Raw genomic sequence first — 27,071 nt, forward strand, 5'->3', positions numbered from 1 at the left:
TTATCCCAGGCAAAACTTTAAAAATGCCTGGCGCAAAACGGTAAAAAATAACCTAGGGTTTTCAAATTTTTGTGGGCAATCAGTCACAAAAAACAACAATTAAAATGTGACCTATAGATGTGGTCTAATGGACCTCACATGTCTACATAAACACAGCACGCCGACAAGCCGAGCGCAAAAGATCTGCAAGCGCTCTATAACCCGAAGACATGAGCGTCCCAAGGACCGCCGTGAGCACAATATGTGGTACAGCCAGCATTTATTTTCTGTAAGTTCCCTTCTTAGACAATATAATGAGTAGTAGGAATTGTATATCGGGTGTGTCTGCGAATTCAGCAGTATGCGTCGTGTGCTAAGTGCAATCCAGTCTTGGTATATTGAAATACTGTGAAATGTGCTGTTGTTTGGTTACTTAGCAGATATATATATATATATATATATATATATATATATATATATATATATATATATATATATATATATATATATATAATTATATATGTTTTTGCTTCGGGCTGCGTCTAATGTTTAGGGCGCTTCCAGGCAAAACGGGTTTCTAATTATAGACGGCTCAAAAAAATTGAACTTTCCTTTTTTACTTCTAAATTCCAATGGATGACTTAAAATGGCGCTGAAACAAGTGACAGCGAAAATTCGAGCGTTCCTGTAATTTCGTTTACAAATGGTAAAAATACCGGCTTCGTACGGCTGTTTATTAAGTGCTGTAATATGCCAAAAATGATACATGAATTCCGCTACATGAGTGTTATCGAGATTTGCAGCTTCCCCAATGTATAATAATACAGCTTTAGCGACTATGGATTGGCATGTGAGCGCCCTATCACGGTGTTCACCGGCAAAATAGGCGAGGGTACGCGCACGCGCAAAGAACTATCTGTTGTGGGAGCGTCGTCAGCTCCGCTGTTCTACTCAGGACAACAAACCCCCTGGTTTTCTTATCGTGCAAGGCCGTTTCACTACCGCCAAATGTAGCTAGGCAGCTTGGGGCACAAAGTCATCCAGATGCTGTGGCAGGGGGTGTGGCACTCGCAAGGAAACCGCGTAGCAGACGACACTGATACAGAAGATAGCCCTATGCGCATGGGCGTGCGCTTGCCTATTTCGCTGCAGAGCACCGTAATAGTGCGCTGTCATGCTGGTAGATCGTCGCTCCCGCTATGTTAATAAACATTTTGGAGTCTGTACATTTATGATAAATACATGAACGTTCCTAGTTTAAATAATTGATTGCTTATAGGGTTTAACGCGCCGACGGACCGCAGGTGACAAGGCGTGCCATGCTGGAGGGCTCCCGATTAAGTTTTACCACCTGGGTACCTTTATCCTGCTCAGAAATGTCTTACACACGGGCGCTTTTGCTTTTCGTCTTCATCAGAAAAGTGGCCGCCCAAGCTCTGAATCGAACCGGGGTCCTCCTCCACAGAAGTCGTTTAAATAACCTCGGCCCCAGTGTTAGTACATACTCCGTCTTGCAAGCTATATCCCCAACACTTAACGTGGCATAAAGAAAACAATAGTCTACGCGTTTATCCAAATTAGTACACAGTTTTTGATTGGTCTCATACTTTGGTTAACGTACCTGTTCTTAAGAGTTTTCTTGAAAGGGTGTTAAACAGAATTTCGCTCCTACGTTGTGACGTATCTCTACCACCCAAAAATGAAAAAAAAGAAACTGGAAAAGGAAATGCCAGCTATGGTTACTTATTTCTTGCCAAATAACACATCGTAGCCAATCGAACAAAAGGACAGAGAGCAACATACGTAAGATAGTTCAGTAGAACAAAATTTCATTCAGCTTTAGTGTAGTCGGAAGTACACTAACCGGTACCTATGCCTTGAAGTTCATGCAGTCAGTCATTTCGACACAGGAAGAATTTGGGCCATAGCACGTACGTCAAAGTTTACTGGCCACAGTTTACCTGAATACGTATTGACAGCAGAGCTCTTTCTGCTATAACTTTTTCCTTTTTGCGTTAGCGGAAACATGTAAAAAAACCTCTTCCAGATCTAGGCGCCCAACACTCCTTTCGCGCAGTGATTTTAGCAAAAAACACACCGAGCACACGTTAGCGTACTCCTCGGAAGAAGGGCGTGGCCTTGTCGACCCTTGCGCTTAGGCTTGAGCCACGTGTGGAGCTCCCGCTGTTTGCGTCGTTTCGGCCATTGTGTACTCGTGGCGCGCCTCTCACTACTGGGCTCCGCCGATGTAGCTAAAAGCAGGTGCGTTTCCAACGCGACAGTTTTGGTACCTTGAAGTTGGGAGTTCCGGGTTTGGGTCGTTGTAACGGGGAAGCCCTCAGTTAGTCGGAGGGAGGAGACGTAAACGGGCCTTACTTGGTTGATGGCGATTAGGTCTTGTCCTTTAATCTCGAGAAGGACAGTCTTTGGTTTCCACTCACCATACTAGGAACGTGGATAGACTTGCTGTTTTTGCGCCCTTTCTCCTGGGATCCCCTGTGTGTGTGGGGACAACCTAGATCGACCCACAACTCTGTTGTTTGTACAGTTTTGCACCACTAGCACAAGCTGCGCCTATTTTTGTAGCGTGAGCTACACTGGCCGAGATTGACCATTTTCGCGTGGCTCCTGGAGAGCCGTGCAGCGCATGCGAGAGTAGGAGTGACCTCTCACGGCGTACAGCTGTCGCGCCGCAGCCGCCACAGCCGCGACTGGATTGGATTAGATTTGAATAGATTGTAATAAATTTGATTGGATTAGATTAGGTTGGATTGGATTAAAGTGGATTGGATTGGAAATCGTTTTAGCAGCAGTAGGCATGATAATAAGCTAATCCTAGACAAACAGGAAACTTAAAAATAATCAGCTGAACATTAGGTCACGCTACGTATAGACTGGCATACCCCAGCTAAGCAACTGCTAATTTTGGTCGGGTTCCAATACCCAACCTGCGTTGTATCCGCGGCGCTAGTATATACGAGATGTTGTTAAGTGACCATTTCTCCTTTCAAGTATACAAATCTGAAAATGTTCATATGTGCTAGGTGACAAGGATGTACCGCATAGGCGCAGAGGCTGCGGCATAAAAGAACCCCACAGATGTTGGTTCCTGGTGACTGCAAACATATTTTCACTGCTCCTGCTCAGCTACGCAGGGGCGCGACAGTGCTTCTCAGCCTTTTGACTAAGATCAAAGTGGTTCACTTGCCATGAATCTGGCGACCACTGACTTCCGAAAGTGTATGCCGACAAATTGCCTGTGTTCGCGCCTAGTCGTCGCCTTCGACGGATTACCATGGCACCAGGAGCACGCTACAAGATATACTTCTAAAAGCTAGGAATAATGTTTCCTTTTCTTTGAGTTTAATTCCAAATATTTCTTTGCACACTATCATGGTTTCACGGCAAAGGAACAAGAGAGCTACTAGTATTGTTTTCTAATGTCCTTCACAGAACCCATTGGCTACGAAATCCATTGGTACCCTTATCCAGCATGCCAACATTATTTAGGCAAGAAGAAACATCATTCAGTTTGTATATGTCGTGGTTGAAAGTAACACTGCTTGTCTGTAGGCTACAACCTTGCCTATATTTTTTATTAAGATCCACCTCAGGTATTTTTAACCTGCCTAAATTGTAGACGGCGCTGACAAAAAAGGAAACACTCAGTTTGCATTACTTACAAAAACCATTTGCAATGCGCGTATCGTGGTTCATTCCTACATAGTATACTGAAAGCCACACCCGACTTAGCGGCGGGATGCAGGGGATGCCCAGTCCGACAAGTATAAGCCTATTTGCTCACAATCACAAACGACGCGGCTCCATACTTCGCTACCACCAAAAGAAAACAAACATGTCGTTTTCATTGGGAAGTCATTAAAAACATGCACGGTAATTACATGTGAGCGCATGCACTGACAAATGGCTACTGGTGTAGCTAAAGACTCGTGTGGAAGAACGCAATGAGGGTCATTCGTGCCAATATAGGGATAGGCTTTGCCGAGCACGAAAGTGTTGCAAACGGCTATCCCAAGTGGATTGCCCAAGACCAGCCAGGTCACAAGCCATGTCTTACTTGTGTCAAAAGTCTAACAGTAAGCGCTATCCCTCAACTTGAGCACTCAAACTACAATTACGCATACCAGTTAACACCAGCGCAGAAACAACACAAGATTATCCTTGAATTGCGTCCACGGCATTCAGCGCAGCAACGTACAGTGGCAAACGAGCCATGCTGCGATGGAGAGGCTCGGTAATTCCTGACATGTTCGCCGATGCATTTAGGCCCTGCTGAAGAAGAAAATCTTGACATAGCTCGCCCTGAAGACACGAAGAACTACCGCCGCAGTCACATATTCTGAAGGGGCCCGCAATAACTTTATGTTCGGTTCTGTGCCGAGCGTGGTGCTAGACATCCCAGAAAGCAAAACGACAGACAGGAAGGTAGCCATTGTGTGGACCCCAGTGGCCCCTCTGTGAGAATCAACGAAGGCACCCATTTCAGGTCTCAACAACAAGGTAGGGAAAAATAGGCCAAGGTCCAAACTGGTCACCGTCTTACAAAAGATTATGAAAGGCGGCCGGTTCCATATAACAAGGTTACCTGTCCCACATATAATGCTTATGAAGAATCAGGGAGCCGCAATCAGGGGCTAATACAGACTAACAGACTTCCGCATCCATTGAGGAGTAGCCTGTTATTCTCAAAATGAATCAGTGCCCAATGTAATGTCGTGTCCGATCTGGCACTTTCACAGACATTATACGAAACTGCCACAACAACCTACAACGAGAATCTTTTTTCCTTTCCCTCGGATAAATTTTTGACATTTTTTTCCACCAGCCCTCGTCAAGAGCAATCCCTGTTGGCCAGCAGGGACAGTGTAGCCAAAACGGCACACGGATGCCGCACAAAAAAACCACTCTGCTCCTAATGCTTAAAAAACGTTTTCTTCTGTTGTGCTTTCCGCTACTGCCGACACTCCTCCAAGCAAAGTATTAGCTACAGCGAATGCTTTTCTGGTTCAGACGGATGACGCCGGCCGCGGTAGCCTTTGATGGAGAATTTTGGTTTTCGACCTAGAACCACGTCTGCACCAAAATTCGCCTTTTCTGTTCCGAGATTAAAACGACGGCGTTCCTTTGGCAATTTTGTCTTGCCATTGTTAGGCAGTTTTCACGAAAATAAATTGAGCTGAATCAAGAAAGGCGAGTTCGCAAACAACTCCTTCATGATTCACAGAAGTTTTGCCCAGAATGTCCTTCTAGTGTGTTCATGATGCAAAAAAAAGTTCTAATTTTTTTTATGATTTTAGAATAGTGCGGTAATATTCATGGGCTGCGTGAATTTAGTGTCGCCTATTTATATGTAGGATTATTTAAAGTTAGAGGAATTCAGTAAAAGACATGTGCTTACGTTTCGGAGGTGTGGGTGGTCAGTCTCTGCGACCCTTTGGTGAACAGTCGAATAACCTTTTGAAGGCCAATTATACACAGAGGCGCATAATCAACTCTAAAGCTTAACAATTTTTGGATACGTTGGCGGGCCTTATGAGCGTTTGTGCTAGAATAGCCTTACCCCAGAGCACAGTTTGCGCAGCGAAGGACGCAAGTCGGCCTGAACTCCTTTGTCTTTGCTACCGTGGAATATACAGGAGGCCCTATTCGTGACTTTTTACTTGCATGCAGCCCATTCCTCAGAACAACATCAAGAGAATCATCCTTTCTTTATGTTTATTTTGGGGGAGACGATGGGAATAAACTACCCACGTTACCCAAAAAGATTCTACGTGGTTGGAAACTTGAACTTGAAATTCAATATCTACGCATTCCCTACATCAACAGCTTCCGCAGGGGCTTTCCTCATTATCCAATGCGTTCCCAGTAAACTGACTGATAGTTTTATTTGGTAATAGGAAATTATGTTGTCAAATACACACTACAGACTGCGCCCACGCAAGTTGTTTTTTATCAGCAAAAGAGCTTCAAGTGTGTAAATCGTGCTACCGATTTCATGCGTATTGGAGGAGCACCATTAACTGAGTTTCACTAAACGTGTAGGTGGGTTTTGTCGTTCGGTACGCGTAACAAATGGTGGAGTTCATTTATTACTATAAATTGTGCTAAAACATTTTACACCATTTCAGTAAAACAGACAGCATTTAAGGTGATTCTACGTACACTGCCGATACCTCTATGGGGAAACGCAACAGATAGTCTGTCCGCTAATTCGTTAAAGACGATATGTGTTGCCTTCATTCACTTTTCCACATTTATTACTTGTCCTGTGGCTAAGGTATTCGGGAATAGCACGTGCACTAAGTATGACTACAATTGTAATTTTGCGGGTCATTTCAGATCTAGCGTAAATGTCTTTGTAAATATCAGGAACCATTTTTGTTCTCGCCAACGTTCTTCCAACGTTCTAGCACTTCATCAGCAGCACCTGTGTTGGCTTGACATTGTAACGATATTCCGCCATTAAATGGCGCTCCAATTTTTGTTTGTCCTTTCAGACTGAACAGCACTGTCTTATAGTGCGCCCTTACTGCTTCAATTAAGTAGTCCAACGCAAAATGTAAGCATTTATTCAGAGTACTAAAACCTGTACTTGGCCTGTTTGGACAATAAGGGCAGCTGCAAACAGCACCCAAGAGGGATTAAAGCACTGCGTGCTTTTATAAGCTGCAGTTTATCAACCATCTTGGCAATTGTTTAGGTCATTGCTATTATTGGGACAGTTTACACCTTGATTGCTGTTTTGGTTTCATTTTTAAACTTGAAGCTACACCTGCAGAATGATTATCTTACACGTCGCCATGTTCTAAGTTGCTCAAATGCGCAAGTACGAAAGCAGCCTTGAGGATTCCCTTAGACCATTTTGATGCCATGAGGACCGGTAAAATTTCAGCATTCAAGTGCACCGACTGGTGACAGCGCTTTTTTCTGGTGACGTATTGTGGAGTGCGGCTGAGAACCTATTAAATGTCAAGCTAAGGAATAAAAATCCCTGCAAAAAATGTTCCAAGCCTGTAGTCATTCCGCCCGTCCACATTGTTTCGCGCAAGCTGAAAGAAGTATCAGGCGTGTGACGTCTTACGTTGGGTGCGTTCCCGGGGTTGTATACAAAATGCCCATGCTTGAGTGAGCTTCCTCGGGAGCATGGTAATTTCCTGCGCGAATTATCGGGTAGAAACCACGTTATGCTTTTCTATGTATGACACTGCTCACTCAATCTGAAAAAATAATCCAGAATTCACAACCATTGCACACGTACCATGGCAAATAAAATATTGGAAGCCTACGCCGTTTGCAACCAAATGCTTCTTGTTTCAGCAGCCCATTATTGGCCCCTTGTGTGCACAAATGATATATGGATACCCAACAGCAGGTTTTACGTTCATTAATACCTCAAGCCTATTAATTGCCATCCCTATAAACGTACGTTGTGGTGCGCTATGGCTTCCCATTTCTACCCCGATAGTAGCCCGAGACTTCTCGCCGCAATTACATACATCACTTTATTACAGTGCTGAGCTAAAAAACAGGACGAAAGCGTCACGTTTCCGCGTGGGGAGCACAATATTGATCCCACTCCTTCGCAGAACCCCGTAGTTGTAAGATGGAAGAATAAATTTCTGCCGCTATATAAAGCAGTTGAAAAAAGGGCAATTTGTGTCCTTTCGAGCTCACCACAGTATTCCTTATCTGCCTAAGGAGTGAGACGGCTCGAAGCATTTATTCGGTCAATTTTGCTGACTGAAAAGGAGTAGCATGAGCTCCTTCGTCATGTTAGCTGAGATGCAGATTGTGACCTCACTAACCCTAGGAACTAAAGATCCTCTGCAGAGGCTTAATGTTATCATTTATTTATTTATTTATCTACAAATACTGCATGCTCTATTCGGGCCCAAGCAGGAGTGGTACATACATATTAGAGCAACATTAATTTCAACTTCGGCAAACATATATTTGATTAGAATCAAGGAAAAATGTGCTTGGCAATTCACAAAACGACAGTAATACAGCAGTAATAAAATATGAACACACATCAATGCAACAAAATACACAACAGTACACAGTGCACAATACACAATACACAATCATCCCGCTGTTGCAGAGACATTTTGCTCCGAAGAGCGCAAAAATGCCTGAAATCAGATTGTTTCATTTATCCAATGAAAAGTAAAAAGAAATATACTTCTTCATATTGGATTTTTTTTTGTTTTCTTGCAATGAAACGTCTCCAAGGCAAATAATTCAATTTGTCGCAGAGTCTACCAGTGCTGGAAACAAGACATATCTTAGTCGGCCTTATACAAACACTTTCCGGCCTACTTCATATAAACACGTAGATCAGCAATATTTACAGGCCAGTTTGGCTGACATTCATGGCTTAAAAAGGCACCAGCAACGGGGAGACAAGAGGTCGAGGAACACACAATATTTTGGAGAGATTTGATTCTTTTTAGGACTCAATTATGCCTTTGCCGAAGTAAAGCACTAAGCTTATATGCTGGCAACAATATTTTTTAACTTTCATTACAAACACCTTTAGTGTAGCTGCGGTTCCGTTTTTGTTTGAGGTATAACTTTACGTGACAGGAAATAAAAAAAAAACAGAACCAGGTGTTGGACGAAAGTTCTAACTACTACATTTATTATTTGCTCAGACAGCAACGAAAGAAACACCCGTGCCATGTATATATTATGTCAGCAGTCACAACAACAAAATTTGCAGCAAGATGACTTGGTAATGGTTCGTAGGACTGCAATTTTTTGAATCGCCGCATGTTTTCCTGTAGACCGATTTTCTTATTGCTGGCTCAGATTACAAAAAATCAGAAATTGCATTTCATTGAAGTTTTCGTCAAAAGATACGCTGATAAACACATCACCTCATGTTCGCAACGTCAGTCTCCGTTTATATCTACAGTGCTTTTTATAGATCTGTAGCTAGTGTTGCGTTGTGTATTATTTTGCAGCGGAATCTTGTCAACCAGTTCCATTGAGGTTGTAAAGTGTGTAATAAAGGGCAAATGCACGATTTTGTGCACGTCAACGGGACCATGTTGCCCAATTTTGATTCACACAGTGTTCTTTTGCACCGATTATTTGCTCGTTCTTCTGTTGAATCAGAGGGAAACGCTGGGCCCATGCAGACTTTCTCGAAACCGCTTGCTTTCTCTTGTTCGTGTTCTCGCCTTTCCCGCCGAGTCATGCATTTGCTTGTTCTGCAAGAGACACAATGAATGGTGCCAGGTATACACTACCAAGGTCTTCAAAATGTTATGTAATGCATCCGCCTATTTTCAAAGTGACGCGATAAATGGAGTGCCTACTTTCTAAGACACCAAAAAAGGCATAATATAAAGACACAATGCGAAATTGTGAGCGGAAAATTAGAAAAGAAGGACGACAACCTGGCAGGCCCCAATGAATAAAATATAGCGTTGTCAGCCAAGTGCTTTGATGGCGTCTTCTTATATTCATAATTTATTTTGATTTCAAAATAGGTTATGCATGTTCATTGCTTTGTACATTGTTGTAGATATGTTAAGGACGCGTATGGGCTAACGTTCTAGACTGAGCGCAAGTCAAAAATTTGCAAGCGTAAGTGCTCCCTTGAAATAAACCGGAGCACTAGCACTGGTGCGTGCATCGGACAGAACTCGCAAAATTACGGGACAGTGCGCTACTGGCTGTAAACAACGAGCATAAAAATACTACTTACCACATTCTATTCCTTTTGGCGGCGAGTCATTGGGGAATCATTTGTAGAACGGGTTTTAGTTTCCACGCGTTGAAAGCATGGACAAGGTATACTGGACGGGCACTAAGCAGACGATCTAAATCTTTTCCTGGCAAAGGCGATCTCTTGTGTAAGCCGTGACACGCGCGCGCGAAAGACTGTGCGCACAAGAACTACGGGCCAAGGTTACGACCGTTTCTCAGTTGTATGGATTGAAGGAACAGAGGCACCTCTGGTGGTGTTCTTTTTCGGTACCACCAAAAATGGCCGATTTTTAGTGCTTCCAGAAAACGTTCTTTTTCTTAAGCTAATGGACACAATTAGCACCGCTATGCATGAAATTGTAGTTTATAAATTTTTATTTAAACTCTAACCGCGGTTTTGTGAATGTGTAATTCTAGACAGTTTGTTGGTCACTGAAAAAACAATGCAAGCAAGAAGTACACACAAAACACAAATGCGCGATTTTTCTGAATATTAAAATTTTCTCAGGGATTATAAGATATACCAAATAAACCTACGTTCCGAAGCTATGATTTATGTAAACATCAATGGTTGTACACCAAGTTATGGTTGTTGCGGGCCCACTAATCTAACGGCCCTGATGGCCGTGCGACTCCGTGGAGCCACTCAAGAGCCTGTTGGTCTTTCTTAAGTATAGACCCAAACATGGTTGTTCGTGTTCTCACACAAAATACTTCTCATTGCAGTGGTAACAACCAAGAAGTAAAATTAGCGCTCTTGAGAAGCACCGCGCGTAGCTCCTCAGCGCTAATTTTACACAGTGGCAGGCTATCTTGAAGGTGGTAACGCGATACGGCGTGGTGAATTTGGCAACAAATCCCCGCTGCATGTTGAGAAGATCATAGGACAAAAGTAGGGGCAAAACGACGAAAATAGAGGCAACACTTACGCACGATGCTTCCTTGGCAGCACCTGTCGAAGTCTGTGTCTGTTGAATGGGAGTCTTTATGGGAACTAAAATCTATGGAATCCACATCGTTGCTCGAGTACTTAAAAAATCAGGACAAGCAGTCGCTGAAGTACCTGGAACCGCTGTGCGCCTTTGGCGGGCGTGCAGTGAAACAAGATGCCATTTCTGCCCGACTGGCGCTTAGCTTGAGTTCAAAGTTCACTCGCGGCGCCATCTACCCACGCGAAATGTAAACAAACAGCAACGAAACTGAAGCATGTGTTTCCAGTGAACACGCCAGAATGATTTAGTTGTCTGAATAGTGCCGTTTTAAATTTTGTGAGAAATTTCAAAATAATTTTTGACCAGTGAACGATGGCCTATGGCGTGGTTACGAAGAGGTAAAAGCCCCCTTTACGAACTCGTAATCTAGAAAATAGAAAACGTCTGATTATTAAAATACAAAATTATTTTTTTATGTACAAGATTTCCATTAAACAAAACTAATTGCAATTAGTCGCGCCACCGCCAATCAGTATATTTTGATGTTGTTCGGATGAAGTTCCTTTCGATTGAACTTTTGCTTTGGTAATCTATAGCCCCATAAAGATTTCTTATTTCGCTTATATATAAGTTTTAGTGAATTCCACAGGGTGTCCCAACTATCATGCACTGAGTTTATACAAATGAGCAATGCAGTTAGTCAAACACAACCAAGTGTATAATCTTTCCAGTACAGTGGAGAAGCGGCCAGTAATATTTTTGTAAATGATATTTAATAAATTGTCATAAATATGTCAGTGTAGATCATACTGCACCCAACTTTATGCGTTAATATGGCATTTACAGGTACGAAAACGCTCACCTAACTGCTGTATTTTACCCGACGTGCTAATGCCGTGCTCATTCATTCTGCGTGATAAGGAAATGTCGCCAAATATGAAAAATACCACGGGACAACGCTTCCACCCTGTTCATAAACCAGTGCTCTTTAATAAGCTGATTGAAAGCACTGCTTTGCCTCTCACACGTTCGAAGATACAGTGCATCATCCTGTTAATGGCATGTAGGGAGCAGCAGCCGCACTTGTTTCGCGGGGGTGTGCGGAAGATAAGGTGCGAACGCCCCAGCAACCTCTTTCCTTCTTTTCGTTATTTCATTACAGGTAACTCACACGGAGACTCTTCGATGTCATTGGTTTGTGATTCTGGCGGGATTGCCGTCATGTGGCATTTTACATATTTCACGGAGTTTCTTTGCCAGTAAAAATGAATGTGTACGGAATTAGTACATCACTAAAAATCCCTCGGTTAAATGGCATTCGCATACTTACAAGTGCCTCATCGACATTTTGCTTACTAGCTCGATACTCTTGAGTTAGGTAATTGCACGAACATAGTTAAATCTTATTTGCGAAAACTACTGGCCGTTACTCCAATGCACTTGTAATCATATGCACTAGGTTTTCTTCAAGTAACTGCACTTTCGGTTTTTTTATTCTTGGTACATGGTAGTTGGGACACCCTGTATAAAAGGCAAGTGTGTATCTTTGGCACTCTGCACAGCCACAAGTCATTTTACAGGGACCTGGAATCATGTTGTTAGCTCCAGTCGATTCTGCGAGGGTTTCTTACGAAAAGTAATCTTCATTAGAAAAAACAGCTCATTGAGTGACTCAAGTGTTCTTTTTTAAAACCACTAAAGTTTTTAATTTTGTATGTGAGATAAAAAATGTGTCATTTGCGCCCGCCTTTCTCGCTTGTTTCGCACTAATATTCTATACCGTGCCGCAATCTCAATTTAAGAGCGGCGCTATCCTATTTAGCTTCCACCGACCACCCCTTATTGCGTATCAGGGGAATGCAGACCTGTATAGCACAATGAACATGCCCCAAAAATAAATGATCAAAACAGCAATAATATGCTTGCAAAAGAGCAATAATAAATACAATGTATACAACAAAATTACAATTCAGAGAAAACTTTTAAGTCGTTTTAAGGATGTCTTCGTGTGAAGTACCAAGTTTGTTGTGCTGATGTAAACTAATTAAAAATATTTACAAACAAACTCGTTGACCCAGCTCGTGGTACACCTTTGCAAAACTTTGCGAAAACTTAGCTGTTACAGTTTTGGTTCATGTTCAGCGTGCTTAAAAACAATGGCTCCGGCTCGGGTTCAGTTCCGAAAAAGAAATATCGGTTCGGTTCTGCTTTTCGGTTCGTTTCAGTTACGATTCAACCCCTTGAAGGAAACGTATTTGAATGAAGTCTTTCTGATGCAGATGTATAAATATAAAACATTTTACCAACATTTATTGCATATGTGTTTCCGATGCCAAAGGGGAGTGTTTTTGTGTTATTCAAGAGTGCTTCATTGCACTTTCTTCACCACTGTTTATCATCTTGTACGCTTCAATGTTATCATTTTCAGCTTTGCAATTACGTAGCCTAATTAACTCTACATTTTAATGGCAAGTTTCTGCTCTCCGAATTGTGCGTTTTATTTTGTAAGAGGCTTACAAGCTTCTTGCACAGGTTTTTATTCCAGAGCCAGCGCTGATACTGTGGCAAGTAATAGCTGATTGCGTGGAAGGTATTTGCGGGCGCGGGGCAATCCCTGCAGCGCGTTATTTATAAACGCAATACAACTCCCACATGGCGCCAAATTCGCTTTCACCTCTAGAATACGACTACTTACCATTATTTGGGACACGCATATACCAAGCGACAGCTTTTTTCTTGTAGCCCACAAAGAACAGGTATGTGGCATCAGAAGACCTTTCAGGCTGTCCCAAAATTATTTTTAAACACAGTGATAATAATGCCATAGAGATCCTAAGCAGAAACTGACTCCCTCAAAATGCTTTTGGGGTACCATATGCAATCGAAATTTTACAAGTGATCGCGCAGTGAAAAAAACAAATAAAAGACTACTTCGATCCGATTTTCAGATGCGACATTCGGGAGAACAAGGCAATGTAAACAGAACAGAGGCTATCATGGCCCCATTTCCAGATACGTCTCTACAGGATAGTTACGTGCACCAGTTGAATTAGCCTGAGCTAATGAAACAAACAACGTATTCTCACCGCTTTGTTCCTTGTTTTTCGGTTTCCTTCACTCACTACGCAATATCCACCTCCTTAGTGAAGTAATAGCGCAGAAGCTAATGCATTACAATCCACTAAAAAAATGTGGCTACTAAATTTATGATGTCTTGTTTTTCTTAAGGTTGTTCACTTTTGCAAATGCTTCACACGTCATTGAAGTTGGAGACCAAAATGAGGTGGCGCAATATTGTAACGCAACTGTAAGTACTATTGGTTTGACCTAGCTCCAGACATAGTACCATTTTCGCCTGAAGTACTTACTGCTTTTTGGAGATAAATCTGTAAAAACACAACCGATGTGGATTGCGCTTCACCAAGGCCCTACTGAGATGATCATTTTTTTGTCGTTGTGTGCTCATACTCCTACCTGTTCGCCAGTCAACATGTCTTTTGTAATTAACCTTCTAAGCTCTTCAAGAGTAGTTCCATTTCGTGAGGCCTTCCTTCTAGCCGGCCAATCAAATTGGTTGGCAAAGTAAGAGAAAACAATGGGGCTGAAAGCTGTAAGACGAAATATTACCTACATTCGAATGAAACATTAATTGGCTGAGACTTGGCAACGTCAAATGCATACGACATCTCCTGACATTTTTACCAAGCTTTGTAAGGTCTAATGTACCAGAAAATCAATGCTGTTGAGAAAATCAACCTTTGCCGTTCTTGTGTTACGGAAAGAACTCTGAACCTTATGTTCCAGGGGAACGCGTTTGCCGGAGAACTCATCTCTACAGTAAGCAATAAAAGACGGTTAACCAATAACGTACGGATGGCTGGATGGATGGATGGATGGATGGATGGATGGATGGATGGATGGATGGATGGATGGATGGATGGATGGATGGATGGATGGATGGATGGATGGATGGATGGATGGATGATGGATGGATGGATGGATGGTTGGATGGATGGATGGATGGATGGATGGATGGATGGATGGATGGATGGATGGATGGATGGATGGATGGATGGATGGATGGATGGATGGATGGATGGATGGATGGATGGATGTTTAGCCTAAAAAAGGGAGTGGGAAGAGAATGAAAACGCAATTGCAGCCTCTCTAGGAGAGTGTTGTCCTTGGCGAATGACAAGACTCACATTAGCAAGACATTGTCCATAAAGGTAAGGCTGAGGCGGACCGGATGCTGCTGTCCTAGGTCTACACCTGAAGATCCTTGAGGTGAATTTTCCAGAGCCGAAAACAGGCCCTACAGCCACGAAAAAATGGGCCGTGACTGTGCTTCTAGTCAGGCGATAATTCCGACAGTAACGTTTGTTTACTTTAGTTTTTTTCTTAATGTCTTTTAACAACATAAGGTCCAAGGATTGGCGTTAAAGGAGCTGCAAGAAAAGAAATATAGGATTTGCTCACTCTATGAACAACCCTGTCCTACATATCCAAAAGCAGTCGAGGTGTGCGTGAAGCAAACCGCGTTTGCTCGGAATTTCTGATAAAGCGTAATTTCTTGTCAATTATTAGGATACATTTTTCAAGAATCCAACCTTTGATAGCACGGGGCAACATGGAGGTGCCTATTTCACTCAAGAGTCGATAAGCATTTTAATGATTGTGTAGCACACCAACCCAATCTGCTGGCTGACCGAGACGATACACTACCCGCTTCATTGTCCCGTGTGAGTTGTACGCTTAAACCACACTCCAACACAGCACACATATAATAAGTAACGGCATTAAACCTATAGTTGCACGTGTACGACCCCCTCCCAACCCGTGAACGCATAAACCAGCCCCCGGTTCTGTGCAGATGCTTAGGAATGAAACAAACCGTCAAAATTCTGCTCTGAAAGCCTATCAGGCAGAACCAGTAATATTCGCTCGCATCAGCGTTTCAACCGGGCCAATTACTGTTCGTCCGAGAGGGACTGGGAGCTATATAGTCGACGAGCCCAAAATCATGGCAGATACGATGCCTGCAATGGCAGTTCGGTGGTTTCGCGCCCATTCGCTCATTTTTTTGGGCCAACGCTTCTGCAATTTCCTGACATCTGCTCCCCAGCGAACGACACGCGTCCTTCCCATACCACATTAAACCATAGAAGGCCTCCAGCATTATTTTAGTGGAAAACACGCGGCTGTGCCTTTTCCTCGCCCCTTCCAGACATGTTGCTGTCAGTGTACCACACCAACCTAGACTCAAATCCCTGTTTAATGGGGACACCTGACTGGGTGCAATTGGCCATGAGACTTCCGCGATTAAACCTCTTACCCGCACAAAGGGCAGGTCATTTGTAGCTGCCTGAATCCAAGCTCTACATGCACGCCTCTTTGTTCCACCACAAATCTGTGCACGCATAAACCCACAACCGGTATTGCCGTATACTTAGGCATGAAACGCCGCGGCGAAAATGTCTGGGAAAGCCTGCCAAGCTGCATGTGTTAACGAGGGCGTTCCAACCGGGCAAGTTGCTTATCAACCGCGAGAAATTGGCGCCTTCTAAACTAGGTAAAACTTAGGCGCACAGGAGACGGTGGTTGTTTCCAGTTTTCGCGGCCATTCCCGCTTGGGTCGATTCCTTGGAATTGGCTTATAACGGCGCTACCAACCTTGTCAGCAACTTGTGAAACAGGCATCGCTGCAGGTGACGTTAACAACAGTATTAAAATGGGGGTCAGTGATGGCGATACGGAGCGAAGTGGCTGGCAGCGCCGAGTACAGCAGCTTCGCCGGAGTGAAAACGGGAGTCGCGGGAGGGAACAGGCGAGGCCTATACATCTATTGCTTAGCAGTAAAAACACAACGCCAAATGCTCGGTTTAAACAGGACTGACACACAGATTATGTCATTCGCCCATCTCTCCCCATCGTATTTTGGCTTTAAGAGTGCATGTATGAACGCAACAAATTTGGTGCACTTACAGAAAAACGTTTGGGATGATAAAATGCTAGGCGAAGTATTCATTTATAATACAAAAATTTTCCGCGGGCGCATTGGAGAGCATACTGAATGTAGAGAATGCAGAGCGTAAATACCAAAATGAAACATTTTCGAATATTCTGTACATTACATAACTGCAGCCATCAACTGAACTGAAATAAAACAATGCTTGTTTCTGAATGATTTTTACCGACCCATTTCCTCGTGCTTGCAGGTGAACACTTTGTGTAATAAATAAAGGAACCCGGCCTGAAAGGGAGATAACGGTGTTATTCGAGCGCTAGTGGCCGGAAATAACTTTTATTTTTGTATTTGTAAAGCCATGTTGGGGTTCTGATACATTTTCTGTACTGCAAAATTCGGTCTTTGTTCACATTATTAGTTGTGGAGGAGACGTGGTGAGCCGGAAAATATTGGAGTACATAGCAGCTCATAGGAATAGTAAAGAGAGTGAAAAAATGACAAAATACAAACGCGAACTTTGTTCGGGTATCCAGATTAGGCAGATCAAGAAAACGTTTTTGATCAGATACTCTCATATCAGGCGAGTACAAGAGCAAGATGAATTATAAGCTTTTTTTTCACACGGTTTCAATAAAGGTAATTAAGCATGCCTGGTTTGGATGTCAGAAAACAGCCGCATAACACAATGTCGACTTTACAGAAAAAATATATGCCCGCCGTTTGGAATAGCTGTCAGCTTAATACAGGCTACGTGAAAAACAGTACCAAATTTCAATAAGTACCAAGCTTTTTGAGGACCGTGTTTGTGATGTGCACATTGTTAATCATCCAGCTCCTATCGGATGTAAAAGCATATTCAGATATAACAAATATATAAAAATGCTCCAGCTCAGATCCGATGTAAAAAGACACCTTGATACCTGATACCGCAACTTAGGGGTTCACGTAACTTCGTCGCTTTTACAGTCACTGGATATTGAAGAGATAACAGAAAATACCAACCGCTTGCTTGAATACTTTCGCCGTAACTTTTTACCTGCTCCTATTTCCCTAAGACACTTGTACACAACTTTGCAAAGGTTTAAATTCACATACGATGATTCAATACGGTATCCTGGCACTGGAGGTTTAATCAAATCTCTCGAACTCGTTGAAAATAGTTCTTCACGATTTATAACAGGCAGTTACAGTAGAGCGTTCACTGTAACACAGATGAAAATTACTTTGCACTTGCCTCAGTTCGCCCATCATCGTCAGTCATCACGTCAGTATTTTCGTCTTTGTTCGTTTCATAGAATTTACTATTACAATCCCTACCGATGTTCTATCTTAATTTGTGAGCCATTATATGTTTCTGCTCGCATTGATCACCGACATAAAGCTGCGATCATGTCCTGTGGAACAAATTCTTGGTCTCAGCATTTCATTCCTCGCCTAGCATATGACTAGAACAACCTTCCCTAACCAATCCCCGCCATTGATAACAATCACCTCTTTCACAGAACCTCAGTTAGTACTGTTACCACATACACCTGTTATACAGTACCTTCTTGCTGCATTCTACGATCATATTTTTATTCGAACCTCACTCCTCTGTTTATAGCCTTTGACCAAGATAGTAAAAAAGTGATATGAAACGATTTTGTGTGAAATAAGTCTGGAATATGCTAATATACCCATTAACCCTGCTAGACGCATATATAGTTTTAAAACAAGCGCGAGTATTAGTCACATAGAAACCATCGTAGGCGTATAACGATGTAATTGCAATATCATAGGAATTATTCAGTCGGCATTTATTGTGGGATGTATTTAGAGCTAAGCTATTTTTCTGCGTTATCCACATGTGTATGAATATTAACTGCACCGAAAGCCAAAGTAAACCTTGGTTCTCAAAAACAAAGCTAACAGCCGCAGATAAAAGGCGTCGGGCCCATACAGCTTTCAAAAATAAACCATACCAAGCAGCATCTGACGCCTACGTTGCACAACGTATGCAATAAAAGCTGTCGTTAAGCTGGCCAACACTTCAATTTTTGCATCCTTCTACTAGTGTACCAAGACCGCCCGAAAACCCGTGAAAATTTACTAACCAAATAAAACATTACCAGATGTCTATGCCACCCCTGAAGATGCGGGAAATATGACTGAGGTCCCTGTTCCAAAACCCCAACATTTTTACCTCTACTTTTACTCGGCTTTTGCGAAATGTAATTATTATCATGACGTAGTTTGTCCTGTTTCTTATTCTGCGAGCTTTATGGTGGATATTGGGCTGCGCAAGCGTTGTTTTCAGCTTCTCCTCTAGGGTCCTAAACAGTCATGGTGCCCCAGAGCCTGATAACCTTCCAAACTCTTTGCTTCGCATGTGCTCCTCATCAGTATGTAAATAACTGCGAATTATTTAATTATCATTTATTTTATTCTTAAGGGCCTATCTCAGGGCATTACATAAGGGGGGGGGAACAATCGAAGTACAAATGGCAATGAAAATGCGGATCATGGTTGCAGTTATTGAATTACCAAAACATACAGAAGGGAACAATTAACAAAAAGAACACCGAACATGTAAAACGAATTGTTTAACAGTCCATTCGCAGTCCAAGATATACAGGCGGCAGGAAACAAAGAACGACAAAAGAAGAACAGCGATTAAGAGTCACGGGTGGCTAGTAATAAATCTGTAAATTTAAAAGCAACTTGTTCGCTGACAATAGCATCCGTCAATCCATTCTACCCTTCAATAGCCCTAGGAAGAAATGATTTCTTAGAAGCGTTAGTAGAACCAAGCAGACGTTGAATACTCATGGAATTAAACAAGCGACGAGATGTTCGGACAGCCGGAAGTAAAAGTGAGCCATGTAAGAGAGGAAAGCTGTAGTATAGTTTGTGAAAAAGACAGAGACGTAAAATTTTTCGTCGAGCTGACAAAACAGGGAGACCGAGGGATGATTTTATTTGACTGATGTTTGCTCGTTTGTCGTAATTTGTGGAGATGAATCTGTCGGCACAATTTTGGATGGATTTAAGAATGTTAATTAGGTATATCTGATGAGGGCTCCAAATCGCAGATGCGTATTCCATTTTAGTTTCCAATGCCAATTTACGAAGGCTAGCAGGTGAGAATGACAACAATCTCCTAACATAGCCAAAAGTTTTGGAGGCATCGGCAGCTGGTTTGGTAATATGCTCGGTCGAGGTTAGCCTGCTTGTAATTACAACGCCTAGGTATCGGTAAGAATACACTTGCGATAACACTGCTGATTGTAATGAATACGGATGGATGACGTTAGTGTATTTTCGTGAGACAGGCATGAACTTGCATTTGTAAATATTCGGCCTCATCATCCACTGAGCGCACCAGTTATCAAGGATGTGTAAGTCTTGCTGTAGTAATAGTTGATCCTCGGGAGTTGATATACGGCGGTAGATGACGCAATCGTCAGAAAAAAGACGAAGCGTTGATGAAATGCCGGAAGGAATATCATTTATGTAGACTAAAACGAGAAGTGGACCTAGAACCAAGCCCTCAGGGACACCAGAGATTACTGGAGTAGTATCGGAATGGGCACAACCGATAACAGTGAATTGCGACCGGCGGGTTAGGAAACACTTAATCCAGGATAAGGTCAGGGGATCGAGGGAAAGGGAAGAAAGTTTGTTGATAAGTTGTTGGTGAGGGACGAGATCGAAGGCCTTTGAAAAGTCAACGAAAATAACATCATTCTGAAATGATGAATCAAGGTTTAGATGAAGATCAGTCGCAAATTCGAAAAGTTGTGTTTCGCATGAGGACCCCGAACGAAAACCATGCTCCTTATGAAAAAAGAGTGATCATCGAGGTGACTAGCAACATGTGAATATATTATATTTTCCTGAAGTTTGCAAGCAATGCACGTTAGTGAAATGGGGCGATAGTTAGAAGGGTCAGATCGCTTGCCAGACTTAACACCCGGTGCAACCTTCCCAAGTTTCCAATCGTCTGAAATTTAACCACGGAAATGGACTGTTTAAACATTTTCTGCAAAAATTTGCTAAATATGCTATTAATAGCCCTAAAAACTTTGGCAGAAATTTTGTCAGGTCCGGGGGAGCTCGATATTTTTAATTTCTTAATGAGATTGCTGATGCCTTCGGAGGTAATGTCAATGGGCAACATTTGTGAAAAATTGGATCTTGGCATGACTGGAATACTATGAAGTGGTTTAGAAGTGAAAACTGAAGTGAAGTAAGTATGCATAACGTCCGCCCGCAGTGGGAGAGGAACGTGAGAACCATCGGAATTGGTTAAGGAGATATTGTGCGAGTTATTTTTGATAGTTATATATATTGTGCCAGTTATAGAAAGTCACTCGAAGGAGGGGTGTTACCACGTGACTGGAAGATGCCAATTGTAGCGCCTGTTCACAAGTATGTCTCTCGATCATATGAATACAATTTTCGGCCGGTGTCGCTAACAAGCGCAGTTTGCAAAATTCTTGAGCACGTTCTTCTCCCTTCTGGCGTGAATATTTTGAATACTTTTTCTTTGTTTACTGCGGTGTAGCATTGCGTTTGCCGCGGGCTCTCGTGTGTAACTAATCGCACTGATTTAGTACATAATTTTGCTTGTGCACTTGACAAAGTATTTCCTATTGATTGGGTTTACCTTGATTTAAAAGAAATTGCTGTGATGTTGTTCCTCCTCCTTTATTAACTGAAAAAGCTATTCTGGTATAGCATTCATAGCACTGTACTTCTTTGGAATAAGGAGTATCTGTCGAACAGAGAGCAGAGTTGCCCGGGATCGCGAAAAATTGCAACATATTGATGATATTTTGCGAGGTGCCTCGGAGATCTGTTTTGGGCCCGTGGCTTTTTGATTTGTATGAATGATGTGGCTACCTGCATTTGGTTGTGTAAGCGACTCTTTGCTGATGATTGAGTTTTGTAAAGGGTAGCGAAAATTTAAGATGACGACGAATTCTTGCAACCTGAACTAAATATGTTTTATGACTGCTGAATGAAATGGGTTCCATCATGACTTCGGAAGAATGTGTTGGCATGCGTATTACAAAGGAGAAAAATTCACATACCTGTGCCTATGCTCCTAATAGAAAAGGTGCTACCTTCAAAAAGGATCATACATATCTCGGTGCTTTTTTACACATAGCTATTTATGAAATCATTAAACGAGTTTTGTCTACTCCAAAGCATCACACGGTTTAGGTTTTTCTGCGACGCAACACTTATAATTTTCCATTAGAAACAAAGGCACTGTAACACAAGACTTACATCCGCCTTATACTCGAATACGCGCGCAGTGTCTGGGACCCTTGGGTGGTCACAGATATAGAGGGGATAGAAAGGATTGAAAATTTGTTTGTTCGTTTTGCATGCGATGCATATGCTGGGAATGTCATTGTGTCTAAGGAAAAAAAGTCTCTGGGATGGCAGTCTTTGCGTAACCGCAGAAAAATGCTCGGACTGAATCATTTTCACAGCGCATCTCCCTAACAAAGGGAATAAACCACAACCATCACTTAGAAAACCCCGATTACATGTCATCAAGAAAAGATGGTTCACTTAAAGTAAAATAGGTTTATGACAAATAAATTTGTTTACAATGCCCTTTTTTTCTGAGGTCCATACCGGACTAGAATAATCTGAGAGCGAGGTGTCTCTTAGGTAGCGTGGAACTCTGCCCACATGCCTGCAGACTACAATATTCTTTTTAATATTGTATGCTATCATTTTTCGTCGTTGTATAACAGTTTTGGTTTCTTCGTTTGTTACTCTTTCATTTATGATTGCACAAACCTGTACTGACTTTGTTTTATATGTCTCCCCCAATTTAATGCAAGGATTGGCAATGTGGGTATTGGGAGAAATAAATAAATAAATAAACAAGAAAACTCCTAGAGGCGCAATCAATAACTTTGAGGGCGAGACCTTTTCATTAAAACATCTTTTATAGAACGACTAGTTATGTCGTTAGGTTGCAAAGGCTTACGTATGAGCACTAGTCGAATGTGGGGCACAAGGTGAAACGATTAGGGAAAATTAAGAATATATCGTTGGTATGAAGGGACCTGTGAATTTATTTTTGAAGGTGAGCTACATATTCGAGCAGTTGAGTTTGGTATGATGGCTAACATCTGAATATATGTTGTTTTTTATTATTAAAATATTTGCATATAAATGTGCCATGACATGGTGAATATCATTTTCTCCACAATCTTGCCGAAAAATGAAGTATACGAGTTTGAAATTTTTTTAATTAAAATTATCTTCTGCTTTAATAACGGGCTTCACATGCGCTTTTCCTGCAATAACCTGGAATACGACCGTGAAGAATGACAAAAAATCGTCGTCATTAGAGCGGCTGACGTGTGCGCATTCATTTCTAAAAGATTCTTCTTTACGCCATCTGGCTTCGGATTTACGCACTGCTGTACTTAATGCCACAACCGATGACATGCGCGTTGTGCTGGTGAGAGAATCAGACAGGGAGGTCTAAAGGCTCAATATGCTGTGTCATGTGTTTCCTGTAATCCAGCGGTTTGGGTATTGGTTAGTGTATTACAAAGGCAGCAGCATGCCTATGTTTAATGAGGGAAAGAGACAGTCGAAGGTTTGCTCGCGAAAATAAATCTGGATCCGTACAGGTTTCAAATTCATATGAAAAAAAAAAAATTATGGAGGAAGAAGAGAGGGAATTGAAGAAGTGTTGGCCCATTCAAGCACGTGAATGGGAGCATAAAGCACGGAAAGCCGTTGGCGCCGCCGTCACTGGCTTAAGTTTCAGGTCGTGTATTAGTTAGAAATTCCTCCCGGATTGTCTTTATGTTTGTTATGCGTAGTCTTTGTGTTTTTCTGCTACCTACGTTACAAGCAGAATATGCCTTCGCATGCGTTTGCTTGGCTCATGGGCAACGTCGACTAGTTCTTTTTTTAAGCGAGTGAGAAATATCAGAGTTACCTACACGTATACAATTTGTGATTGAGGGAGGGTGGTTTACATAGACAAATAGAAATTGCAGGAGTAATCGCTATACAAAACGGTGGCCCTACTTTATATTTATAGGCCTGTCCCGATCCTCCCTGTCGTATCGAAAGCCCAAGAAAAAATTGTTCAGTATAACTCTTACAGTACAAAAATAACTTTCCCATTCAGCACTGAATTCTTTCAAATTAGGGATTACAATTCAGCTACCATAAATCTAAAGAAATGGCGCTAACGCAACAGAAAGAAATCATTAGTAACTGATTAGTAACTCACAATCTTTGAATACACTTATACATTGCATTCATCGCCCCTCCACAGGCTTCACGGTAGTGTGAATGGCACCGTGTTTTTATGAATTTCCTCAACGTATTCTTTGCGCCTTGAAGCTTCCGCACACTGGCGTATAACTAAACATCTCCTACGCATACCAACAGCAGAAATATTCACATATACCCATGGACAAAGGATGACCTATGGCCAAGGATGACCAAGCAAACCAGAGCCCGCGCCACAAAGATCGCCTTAGCTTGCGACAAGACCCCGCACGCAACGAGCGTGCCAACGCGGGCAGAGTAAGAGCGCAAATTAGGAACCATAATATTTTAAGGAGATCAATAGCCACAGAAACACAGGATGGAAAAACACGCAAAAGATAACGTGCTGACCTACTACAAGCAAGCAGGCAGGAGAAGGTAATGCCTGTCTCGCTGCGGAGTCCAAATGATGATGCTCTATTCTTTATATTCTGCCAGAGGGTCCTGCATGAGCATACTACGCCTAGTGATGCTTCGCCCAGTACCTAGAGGGACGCCATTGTATGAAGTTCAGTTCAAAAGGAAATCAGGCGAGAAATACGCTGGGCAAAAGACGTCAACCCAGAACAGACGGGCTGCAAAAGTTAGCATCTGTACTCGTGGGGCGTGAATACGTAGCTCTTCGTTTGGTGACCTTGGGTGGACGGGTTGCAAGTCTTGAGCTGCCACTTCGGAGGAATAAAATTACGGACGTTCTCGCAGTCCCATTTCTCGCGGTTTTAACTTCACCGCAGTTTGACCACCTTTATGTGCGGACGAAATCCAACCGTAGCCTCTGCAGAAGAACCTTCCCAGTCCTACGTTTTCTTTTGAGTTTACGAATGAAAATTTAAAGGAATGGTGGCTGTTGACCTCCTGAACAAATCCTTACCCATTCTTTGTGTTTTTGCTTTGTCATATGTCGGTTCGGACAAGGTGAACTCCTGTGTCGCAGAGTGGGGAGGCTATCCTCTTCTCTAACCACGCGGACTTCCGACAGGGTGGTTATAGAGAAGTGGGATGCCGCATTGTGAGCTATTTAGTAGTTTTGAATCCCTCCGTTACCAGAACTCAGCTTCAACTCACGCACAGAACATTTTCAGGCCTCGCTCGACCAACAAATATTTTTGGTCGCCGTGATTTTATAATACGTGCACTAAGAACTGATTGTTTTTTCTACAAAGAGCGGCTGATTGGCAAAATAAATTGATTATTATAAACTGAATACGTTTCTCATATGTGTAGCCACTACTGTTTTATTTCCGATTACTGTTCAGTTACATTTTTTCGCAATACAGGTATTTCACAGCAGTTACATTGTTATTAGCATTATAACTGTGAGCTCTAAACACAGTACTCTCAGCGGCACTTAAAAAGTTTGGCTATTGTACCAAGGTCGCGTGAATGCTCCAAAATTGATGGTTTTCAGTAATGATACTCGAACTGAAGTTGCTTGTCTTCATTCATTACAAATAAGTTATGTATGTATTCTGACGCACAATCTACCAATTCCGATGCACAATTGAGATGTTACGACGTGTTTCTTTTTTCAGTGTCAAAGCAAGAGTGATTGCCCAGACGGGTGCTTTTGCGTTTTCACTAATAACAATTCTTCTCAAGGAAAATGCTACGTAGATGATTACCTAGAGTGGGATTATGAAAAGGGACCCGATATAATAAAATCTGCTGCGTAGCCCGAATGTTTCCATATCACTTTCGAAATTGCGGCAACACGTTTATGGCAACGTTTTTTGAAAAAGCCTGTACAGAAGTGCCTTGTGGACCTTGATGTGTCTTAAATATCTTTGACAGTCTTTACGTCTATTCATTCACGCAAGGTTCTGTGTATACCTTTTCATGAAAACACAACTGCTTCCTTGCAAGCATAACACAAAATAAAATGCTTGTTGGTCTTCAATGCGATTTGCTGCAGGTATTTTGCGCTATAGGAGCCGCCACGATGAACATCATCTATGCCATTGTGTCTCTTTGGTCGCATTTGTGTTAAAAAAAGGAGCCTCTATATTCTTTTGCTATATGCCACGTGCTGAAACAATATGCAACAGAAAACATATCCCCACACTACTCTAACAGATGCAGCAAAGCCACTAAAACGTCCTTAGCGCAAACCCGCACAGTAATTGAGGGAAAAAAATAATGACGCCCGCTTAAACCGAAGTTTTATACGCCCAACTGATGGTATAGAAGGCCGAGTAGAGGACATTTAAGCCAACCAAACTTGATAACATACTGCAGAAAAGCCAATTTCACACACGCCTTTCATCCGAGGCCAGTCACGACATCTGAGTAAAACGCCCTGCTGTAAATCCAACTTTATACCATTGGTTTTAAAAGGGGTGCATTGATTATGGACCACACGACATGACAATAGGGTATCTTTGTCCACCTAATGAACCAATCGTAATTAAAATATACTTTGGCAGTACACACCGTTAATGACGGTAATGATACAACACATACTCTAAGCAGGGGTTGACATTGCTTTTCAAGATTAAGGTTTGAGTTTCGTTCAGATTTTGGACTCTCGCTGAGGTGACCTGGACTTGGGCTTGTACTTCGACAGATCAGATTTCAGACATTAGTAGAGTGAATTCAGTACTTTGGCTTTCATTCCGGTTTTATAAGGGGAAGGTTCGCGTTTTAACCATCTTTCCCTTAGCAGTGGTGCTTTGATGTTTTGTATATTTATCGTAGTATGCAAGCGGCATATTAGCTGAATAAACTCAATTTTTTCCGTAATCAAGGCAAGAACAGAAAAAATGTATTTCTTATTTGTGAAAACTAGCGCTTTTGACAGTCATTACGCTTTTGACTTCCGCGGCGAATAGTGACAAAGTCCGCATTGTCCCCTTTTGACATTGAAATAAGCAGAGTGCGCATACTTCTGAACCATCAAAATCACACTTTGCATGATCAAGATTCGAGATTACAATCCAGGCTTTGTGAACTGCGGTAGGAGGCGTCTTACTGACATCCACTTAGGTGCAATCTTCAGAAATGACAGCCCACGAGTTATCAATCGGCATACCTTGAGCGCTTGCGTAGCCGCGTGGTGTACTCTGCGCCTTATATCCCGCTGAAACCGTGGGAATTGGACCAACCTGACATACTACTGCGGAAGGCGTACAAGCAAGCGGTAGGCCTCCCTCCTC

General features: G+C 42.3%; 1 long non-coding RNA gene across 2 annotated transcripts; it reads left to right on the forward strand.

Moving 5' to 3' along the window:
• The first annotated feature begins 158 nt into the window (after positions 1-158).
• On the forward strand, positions 159-25,743 carry LOC144166136 (uncharacterized). Of its 2 annotated transcripts, XR_013321598.1 has the most exons (4): positions 161-268; positions 6,498-6,559; positions 13,878-13,956; positions 25,452-25,743. It is a non-coding gene; the product is annotated as an uncharacterized LOC144166136 (long non-coding RNA). The 2 variants fall into 2 exon arrangements; XR_013321597.1 differs by lacking the exon at positions 6,498-6,559 and having other exon boundaries at positions 159-268.
• The last annotated feature ends 1,328 nt before the right edge of the window (positions 25,744-27,071 follow it).

Source organism: Haemaphysalis longicornis, unplaced genomic scaffold (assembly GCF_048455015.1).
Source record: "Haemaphysalis longicornis isolate Haplotype H1 unplaced genomic scaffold, Haemaphysalis longicornis Haplotype H1 scaffold_16, whole genome shotgun sequence".
NCBI lineage: Eukaryota > Metazoa > Arthropoda > Arachnida > Ixodida > Ixodidae > Haemaphysalis > Haemaphysalis longicornis.